This window comes from Ailuropoda melanoleuca, chromosome 1 (genome assembly GCF_002007445.2).
Source record: "Ailuropoda melanoleuca isolate Jingjing chromosome 1, ASM200744v2, whole genome shotgun sequence".
In the NCBI taxonomy this organism is placed as follows: domain Eukaryota; kingdom Metazoa; phylum Chordata; class Mammalia; order Carnivora; family Ursidae; genus Ailuropoda; species Ailuropoda melanoleuca.
Window position 1 is genome coordinate 53,733,389 of NC_048218.1, and position 10,493 is coordinate 53,743,881.

The following is a 10,493-nucleotide window of genomic DNA, read 5'->3' on the forward strand; positions in this document are numbered from 1 at the left end:
TAGTAAAGCCTAAGTAAACCTAAATCCATAAGACCACACTCGGAAGGACATTTTGGAGAATGGAAAACTGGAAATATTTGGGTGCTTACCTCTTCGGAAAATTCTTCAGACTGTCTTCAAATACTTGAACATCTGAAGATAAGAATTACGTTTATTTCATGTATCTCAAATGAGAAGTAAGGTCAGTGGAGAAAAGGAGATGATTTTTACTATATTAGCAGATTTCCCATAGGGTGACCTCCATTAAGCATGACAAACAGAATCTTGGGAAAGATGTCCTAGATGGGACTCAAGTACCAGATGAGATATTAGATCGGAGAACCGTTAAAACTCCTTAAAAATCTAAGATTCTGTTATTAGAATTCTTTAAGAACCAAGCCTCCAGTTTCCAAACTCTGATCTGGTTTCTGAATGGTTTCAGGTTGCCTTTCTTCCTCTATCTGTGACATTTTTTAACTGACTAGTCATCATTCTTTATCAATAATCAGTACTATGATATATTAGAATATCTATAGAGGGAAGCAGTGATGTCCAAAGGGAGGAGAAAGTACTATGCCTTAAGATCCAGCACTGATTGGATCCTACAATAAAAGCCACTCGTTATCAATAACCCAACACGAAGGATGGGTTATATTTCATTTTAGGTTTAAGAATTGTTCTTTTCCTTTGATAATGTCTGTGTTTTCCCTGCCTGTAAGCCTTATTTATTTATTTTATGCCATTTGCTTTCTGAATAGGTGCAAGAAGGTGATTTTAATGACTTGAATCTACTTTTAGGATCTGTTTATTGTAAATAGGAAGAAATTTTAATTATAGGTGCGTTAGTCAGGGTTCTCCAGAGAAACAGAAGCAATAGGATGTATATTTATAGAGAGATAAAAAGAGATTTTTTTAAGGACCTGGCTCATGTGCTTATGGACCCTAGTAAATCTGAAATCTGCACTGTGTGCTGACAGGCTGGAAACCCAGGGAAGAGCTGATGTGGCAGTTCAGGTCCAAAGACCATCTGCCAGAGAATTCCTTCTTGCTAGAGGGAGGTCAGTCTTTGGCTATATTTAGGCCTTCACCTGATTGGATGAGGCCCATCCATATTACAGAGAGGAGTCTGCTTTACTCAACTCCACTGATTTAAATGTTAATCTTATTTCAAGATACCTTCCAGAAACATACGAAATAATGTTTGACCAAACATCTGGGCACAATGGTCCAGCCACATTGACACATAAAGTTAATTGTCACTATGGGAATGTATCCACTGAGGTCTTCCACAGTTTTAATTTGTCAGGAAAATGCTTCATGATTTTTCTTCTTTCCTTTCTCCAGACTGTTTTAGTTGTAGTTTTATGCATCTCATTATTAGCATGTAGGAAGCTGTAATTCAGGTTTTTGTTTTACGAAATTTCCACTGCCTTGTCATGGTTTTTTTTTTTTTTAGGGGTTTTGGGTGTTTTGTTTTGTTTTGTTTTTTCACTTTACACATTGTAATAATTGGATAAGAACTTGCCCAGGTCTAAGAGAAACAGACTTAAGTTTTAACCTTATCTAGGTATCTTCAACTATTTTTTGTAAGTAGTTGGGTATTTCAGACCTGTGCAGTGCAGTCTGTGGATCATTGACTTTGAGTAGCACTGGTTTAGACCTCTGCTGCTGACATTTAGAGTGTAGATTTTGGCATCTAATTATTTCTATTTGTTGGTTTGGTTACATGAAATTTCTGAAATCCTATTTCATACAGGTAAGTATTTGTAAATAGTAATGATTATTTATAGGTTACATTATATTATTAGCATTTAAAGAAACTGATTTGGAACCTTGTAAGGATGCTAAGAAATATTTTATTTTCAAAGTTTAATCACTAGAAAATATCTGGCAGTTGTTCTAATTGCTCAGTAAGTGGTCACTTTGGTAGACATTAACAAGCCCCTTACTTAGCAATGTGTCTTTATAATTTAGGAGAAAATAATTGTCAAGTGTATATTTTAACATTATGTGAGAGTCAGTGATTTTATTTTTTTAAAATTCTTAAATACTTAAGTACTTACCTCTGTGAAACATTATTCAGAAGTTAGAAGTTGGACACAATATGCAAAACAAAAATTAATTAAAATGGTTTATTCCTCGTCTCATTCAAAATATTCATGCTAACACCTTCCTTTGTATAGCAAATAAATTTATAAATTCTGGACCTCACTTTCCACATCATTACAAATATATATAATGTGTTTGTTTAATTAATTGTTAGTTTTAAGTAATTACTTCTTAACATTATTCAGTTCAACAACCTGCCTAGCCATGAACAGTGGCTCATCCATACCCTTCCTCAGATATAGTGGGATAAATGATCTAATATTTCTAACATGTTTATATTATTTTATGGATAGTGTTATGCTCCTGTGGTGTTTTTAATATGATCCTCACAACAATATTACAAAGTCTGATTATTGCTTTTTTTATAAAGTCTAAAACTAAGGCTTAGACAACTAGATTGAACACTACTGAGGACGTATTAAAATTCACGTTTTATAAAAGCTAAAACTTGGTGACAATTGGAATTGGCATTCAGAGACACATCTGGGTGATTCCACAACTTGTGATTCTGCCAATACTCTTGATGCCTTTATCCATAGAATATTGAATGTTGCCATCTAAAGACTCAATGCAATAAAAGAAGAAGACTCACTTTGAGTAATAGTCTTTGGCTTCTAAATCTTGGCTAAAATGGAAACCCTTGCATAACTCCATGCGTGAAAGCCACATCCAAGAAAACATATTAGGTTGTCAAAAAACAAAAGAAAAAGATCGCATGAAAGTCAGTTACATCCTGAAGCAAATAGCCTCATGGTAATTTTACCATAAGTTTCTGTTTAATCATACTTTTTGAACCTAATAATGTTGCCTAATTATGTATTCCGTCCACATTTATACTACTAGTATTACATATGTAATACTTTACTTTTCTTCTAATATAGAAAACTAATGGTATTTTACTATTTGATTGGCTTAGAATTCAAATGCTATTATATTGCTCCATTCAGTTCAGAAAGAAGAGAAAAATAAGAAATTTTGGCTATAATAGTTCACTTCCTTGAGGCTATACAGTCAAGAAATCCTATTTGGAAAATACATAAATAATTACATTGTTGAGGATTGCCTCATGAATGTTAACTCCTTTGAACCTCTAGATTAAGACTTTATCTACGTAAGCAGCCAGAGAAAGATGCAAACTTGGGAAAGAAATAGAGAGAGAGACAGACAGAGACAGAGAGGTAGATTGAGATCATGGTACCCATCTGATGAGTAGTGCTGGCTATGTACTGTGCTGAAGTCAGGTGGGTAATGGGGATGTGGGGTGATGCATAACAACCATTTGAAACAGCCTATTCTACACATTAATCAGTTGTCTTCATGGTTCATAGTGATTGCTAAGAAAAAAGACCTACATTAAGAGGGTTAATGGGACGAGCTATAGTCTTGTGACCGTAATTGATATTCATCATCTGCCTTTTCCATCACTTGGATTTCACTCACCCAAACCCACATCAATTGATCGAAGTTATTTGCCTGGTGAAGAAATCCAGACTTTTATTGCTGATCCTTGATTGCCTTGACCTTGTCAGATTGCATTGACATGATTGCCCATTTACTTTTATCACAGGAAAAAAGGCAAAAATTACATCAGTGAATCTACTTATTTCCAGAGATACTCTTCCTTGCCTCTATTATGTAAGAACAATATTAACTTATTTGTAAATATATATATTTCTCTCTTATGTGTGTGTGTATATATATATCTGTATCACATATGTATTTTATATCTACATGAAGATACATAGATATAAATATGTATTAGTGTATATATTATATATACACCAGTGTATATATTATATATATCATATGTATCATGATACGTATACTGTATACATGCCTATATATGCACACCCGTATACAGTATATATACATAAGATACATATACGGAACATACACGTAAGACAGAAAGTTTTACTTTGGTCTATTTCTCCCCCTACATAAAACTAATGAACAAGTGTACTTCTCTACTTCCTGAGAGGAGTTTCCCCCACTGCTGTCCTTAGAGTATCTGTCTACCTACAAGTGAAGTTAAGTGAAACAGCAGTCTATTTTATGCACACCAGCATATAGAGATGAACCAGGGCAGAGTTGTATTATTCTCCATCCATTGCTTGAAGATACCTCACTACCACCCCTACTACCACCCCCACCCCTTGAAGCCTTACGTGTAAGCTGAGGGTGGTATTGTAATATAATAATGGTGGATGGCATAGTTGGTTTGGGCCAACTATCCATGTAATTTACTTTTGGCTTCTGAACTCGCACAGGTTCCATGCCAAATGTGTCGTTTCTAACATACGACAGATTGGTGATACTCCTGCTCAACAATGTGAGTGGGAAGATAGGACAATACCAGCTCACCGTGAACAGCTCCAATTGGAGGTTCTTGACATCTCAGTCAGTTGCTGAGGTTCTGCAGTGCCCCAGGAACATAACAGGACCAGATTTTCAAGCAACTATTAAAAATACCCAAAATTATACCCAAACTTCTAAGTCTATGCTGCAAATTTCAGGATTTGCTAGATACTCCACAAGTTATCCTTTTCTAAGATAGGTACATCTAGTTCAATTGAATCTACTGAGTTACTTGGTAGGACAGCTTGCACTTCAGCCTGATGCTGAGCCCTCTCTTGCTGTGGGCTCCACCTAAATCTGAAAGCCTTCTAAGTCACAGAGTAAGAACCAGAGCACTAGTCCTAAGTGTGGTATGTGTTATCTCTAAAATCCAAAGAGATATGCCTGAAACTGCTATTTTAGTTGTAAGGGATACAGGGTGTGTCCATGGAGAGAACATCCTCCATATCTTTAAAATCTTAAAAATTAACTGATATGGTAGGCCCTGAATATTTTGGGGGTGTATCTTCAACCACCTGGACGCACAATATGTCTTTCTAGGGTGTCAAGATTTCTTGTCACTCACTGACTCCAGGTCCAATTAACATGGTATTATTAGTATAGTGAACAGATGTGATTTTCTGAAGACTGTTAGGGCAATTGAGGTCCTTGCAGATCTTATGTCACAAACAGCAGAAAACTCAGTATGGCCCTGGGACATGGCAGTGAAGTGTAAACTCACTTATAAAAACAAACTCCTTTACTCCTCTTTACTTATCAAGGTAGGAGGGAATGCACTTGCCATAACAGCAGTTATATACCAAGTTCTTGTGCTGTATTGATCTGCTTCAGTAAAGATATCATATCTTGTACAGCAACTGTTACTGGGGCTACCATTTATTAAGTTTATGGTCTACCCTTACCTTCTGTGATCTGTCTGGTTTCTGCCACCCAGAGAAACATGGTAGATGCTTGGAATCTTAACCCAGGCGCACTTTCATTCCTTGAGAGAGAACTGATTTGTGACATTTACCCAAGATAGAATATTGATTGTAATTTATGATTTGGGGCCCAACATTTTACTCAGGTCTTCCTACAATAATGATTCTTACTCCAAAGTCAGAGAAGTCTTTTTGAGGAAATGGCTACAGAGTGAATCCATGAACCTACTGGGCTTCCCATGAAAGGAACCTGGGCCAGGACTCCATTTACAATGGTTTTCATAAGCCCCACTCTTACTGGGGGTTTTGATAGTCTCTCAGGTCTGGATAGTTTTCTTTTTACATGTATACCTACTCTGATAAATGACTTTAGGTTTTATTGAGGGGAAATAATTGGGTAGTATTCATCATACAAAGTTGTTGTAGCATTATAAGGTCCTATCTCAAGGAGACCTGGCCTCCCCTTAAATTGATGGGTTGTGTATATGACAACCAGGTCAGATCAGGAAACAGGGTGAGAGTCAGACNTTAGGTTTTATTGAGGGGAAATAATTGGGTAGTATTCATCATACAAAGTTGCTGTAGCATTATAAGGTCCTATCTCAAGGAGACCTGGGCCTCCCCTTAAATTGATGGGTTGTGTATATGACAACCAGGTCAGATCAGGAAACAGGGTGAGAGTCAGACTTTTCCACTGTAGTATATGAAAGAAAATCCTTACCTTCAACCCCTAAATAATCTGAAACAAATAAACATAAAAGCTGAATTTATTGCTTACCAGGGATAGCTGGTCTTGGAAGGCACTGTGTCTCCAAACAACGATTTTATACAGGATTTGGGAAGCACAGAATTCAGGTATCAGCTACCATCCAGCCAAGGAAGCATTCGGAGATTTGTTGGTCTTTAGCTGTGGAGGCACAGCCTGTGTTGTCTGGCTTTAAGAAGCACGGGCTTCTACTGACTGGCTGAATTCAGAAGCCAAAGTACTGAAGCAAAGCTGTCACTGATCAATTGGAATGGGTTTTAACTGTCTATAACAGTAACCATTCATGGTGGGGCTATAACAGGAAGAATCGATATTTTTCTCCAATGAAATTTCAGAATGGAACTTTGTTCTCAAGTAGCTGACAACAACCTTTTGCTCATCACATCTTGATTTTTTTTTTCTGGATACATAAGCTCATGTATACACTAGTTGTCCATTTCTTTTGCCTTTGTGAACACCATTAGCCATTGTCACAGACACCTATGGCCAACATAGCCTGGTGATCCTGGTGCGCAATATGGTAATTACATCTACTTTGCTTCTGCTATTCTGTAATCTTATCATCCTGTTGACTCTAGTGTATTCAGTTCCATGGTAGCGCTTGTTACTGTCAAACTTGGCCTCTAGAGAACAGTCACTGCCAAGATTCTCAGGGATGCCAGTGACCTCCCTCACCAAGGAATTCCTCAAGGCCTTAATGAAAGGAGTTTCCTTTCGCCCTCTCGAAGAATATAGTCAAGTGGTAATTCTCTGTGTTTTCATAAAACTCTTTGTACATGCTTACATTTCTGAATCTTTTGACCTTTTTCTGAACACTGTGCCAGGGCAGTCCAAAAATCTCTGTGTATTTATTATGACCATTGTCATTTCCAATGTCATTTCCAAGCTTTTAAGGAGTCCTTATCAGTAGTATATCATGACAAGTTCCTAGAATGCTAAGTCCTGAATCATAGGCAAGTGATCTCATGTCTGTAAGTTCTCGCCTATCCAGCTTTATGGTCCACCCCCATCCTGGTCCAGTCCAGTATAGTCAGCTCTGCTCTTCCATGTGTTCTGCTAGCTTCTGTAGGTACATTTAGGCAGGTTCTGCAGTTCTTTGGTAAATAAGCAGAGACTAAATTTCCCTTCTAAAAAAATGCTGAGCAACGGCACCCGTTCATAGGACTGGAGGTGAAGAGGAAAAGCAGGGGAGGGTCTTGGGGAAAATGAACAGCACGTTGTAAGACATCTTCCAGAATTAAAGTCCTTGCACAGTCTTTAGGAAAGTTAGACAACTCCAGCAAGGGGTGAAAAGTGCTTCTTTATACCCATAAGGTTTAGCTACTGTGAGTTTCAAGAATATGAGGCCCATCCACTCAAATGCCTCTGTGCAAAGTCTCAATGGCACTTAGCACTATAAATGAAGAATATAGGATGAGGGACTTGAGTAGTATGCGAAAGTTTTGGAATAAATGATCTAAGTAATATGATAGGGAGACATTAAATCATAGAGTCATAAATCCATTATTCAGCCTACTACAGATAAAAACACCAAATGTTAATGAAGTTGCAAAAATAATTTGTTTTGAGTTTTACCACAATGATCTGTAAACTAGATCAGTATGTTTATGAAGTGAAATTAAAAAAAAATAATGGAAGAATATAATTCAATGAGAAGAGACAAGCCATACGAGCATTTGTGCTATCCAATTAATGACTGATACATTTTATTATTTCCATAGATTTTGAGATGTTTATTAAAATTTGACATTTGTTCTTGATTAAAACTCACAATAAAGTGGGAATCTAATGCGCTCTCCCTCTCTCTCTCTCTCTCTCTCTCTCACACACACACACACACACACACACAAACACACACACACAAACCAGAAACCCAGCATCATGCTTAATGGCAGGGCAGAAGTGGGGGAATGAATAACATTCTCATGAAATTTAAAATTAAGACAAGAATGTCCTTTGTCACAGCCATTATTTACCCTAGCTCAGGTGAATCCAAACAACAGAAATCAGGTAGAATAAAGAAGTAAGAGGCATTAAGTTGAAAAAGCAGACAAAATATTTTTAGATGACATATTTGTTTCCCTGGAAAAATCCAGAGAGTTAATTAGAGCCTTATTATAAGTGTTGAGAAATTTCAGTAAGGTGTATAAGATTATTATTAAAATGCTCTTTCATATTTATAAACAAAAGAAACAGTTTGCAAATCTAATGAGGAAAAGACTTTATGTTAGCATTGTATACTTAAAATACCTAGGAATATAATTAATATAAATGTAATGGGTCTGTATGAAGAAAATGTTTAAAACACAAATTGTTGCATATTTCAAGCATATAAAAATAAGTAAAATAATGGATGGATCTCTATACATTCATCATTCAATTACAGCAATATTGTTTCACATATATTCCTATCCATATCATTTTGAGCCATTCCNACAGTTGAAAAATCAGACAAAATATTTTTAGATGACATATTTGTTTCCCTGGAAAAATCCAGAGAGTTAATTAGAGCATTATTATAAGTGTTGAGAAATTTCAGTAAGGTGTATAAGATTATTATTAAAATGCTCTTTCATATTTATAAACAAAAGAAACAGTTTGAAAATCTAATGAGGAAAAGACTTTATGTTAGCATTGTATACTTAAAATACCTAGGAATANACAAAAGAAACAGTTTGCAAATCTAATGAGGAAAAGACTTTATGTTAGCATTGTATACTTAAAATACCTAGGAATATAATTAATATAAATGTAATGGGTCTGTATGAAGAAAATGTTTAAAACACAAATTGTTGCATATTTCAAGCATATAAAAATAAGTAAAATAATGGATGGATCTCTATACACTCATCATTCAATCACAGCAATATTGTTTCACATATATTCCTATCCATATCATTTTGAGCCATTCCAGAAATGAACAATTTTATTGACAAATATTTCTGTGTATATTCTTAAAATATGCAGTTGTCCTTTAATTACTCATAATATCTTAGTATCACCAAATATCCAATCGTCCTTCATAATATTCTATTTTTTATATGAATAAAGTCACATTATATATATATATATATATAATATATATATACTTAAGTATTTGTATACAGATGGTACAAGTGTATTTGTTGAAGCAACTAAAAATTGTACTATTTGTCCTGCGTGGTTTCACGTAGTGTGGTTTGACTTATTCCTCTGAAGTCTCTATTTCCTATAAATTGGATCTACAGCTTTCATCTGATTTGAGCTCAGTTTTGAAGCAAGAATACTTTATAGATAATGTAATGCTCTAACATCAGGAGACGCATAATGTCTGGTTGTCTCTATTTTTGTTGTTAACAGCTGCTTGTGCTCAGTGACTAGGTTCATTCACTTAATAGGAATTGCAAAATGGTGATGTTCTAAGTCTAACATTAATTCTTAATTTACTAGCTTAGATATTTCTATAAAGAACAACTTTCCTCTTCTCTGTGGCAGAATGTGTATAGGAAAACAGGATAAGGTTGCTTTTTTTCCCAGTTAGCAGTTTGTATTTTTTTCCTAGAATCTTCCAGTGGGAGCCAATTAGATCTTTTAAAATATTATTTTATTAACTTGTGGATTTAATAATATATGATGTGTTGCATTTATTGTGGTTATTACTGTTAACATCAATGGCAGTCTCTTTTTCAGGAAAGACAGAATTAGGATATCATATAATTGTTTCACCCTACGTTACAGGTAGAAGTATAACACTATAGCATCAATGACACCACCACCAACAATGTGATCACAAAACATCTTTTTTTTAAAAGTCACTACATCAAAATAACAAAAAACAAACGAAAAAAACCCAACAAAAAAACCTGCTTATACATTCATGAATCAAAAAAAAAAAAAAAAACTCTTCTTATGCTATAATCCCTTGGGGTATGCAATCAAATTATAATGTTCTTTTAAGTCACTTGATATAGATGCTTTGTATTGATATGCCATCAACTAGATACAAAATTATTATCTCTATTATATAGTATAAAATATGTTATTTTCAGTTTTTGGAGATTTCTTTAATAAAATGTCATTTTGTTTGCTAGTATATAAATATTTATAATTTCCAGTAATAAAATCTCTAAAATAATGCTTATTCTAAGAAATTTAAGTTCTCTGCCACCTTTTTTTTTTAAGTTTATTTATTTAAGTAATCTCTACACCCAGCATGGGGCTCCAACTCACAGCCCTGAGATCAAGAGTCGCATGTTCTTCCAACTGAGCTGGCCAGGTGCCCAGTTCTTGATCTGCCAGTGTTGAGTCAGCTCGCTTATAAATATCAGTTTGAAAAATTCTGTGGCTTATTCCTCCATTGTTTTGTTAATAGAAGCACATATAGC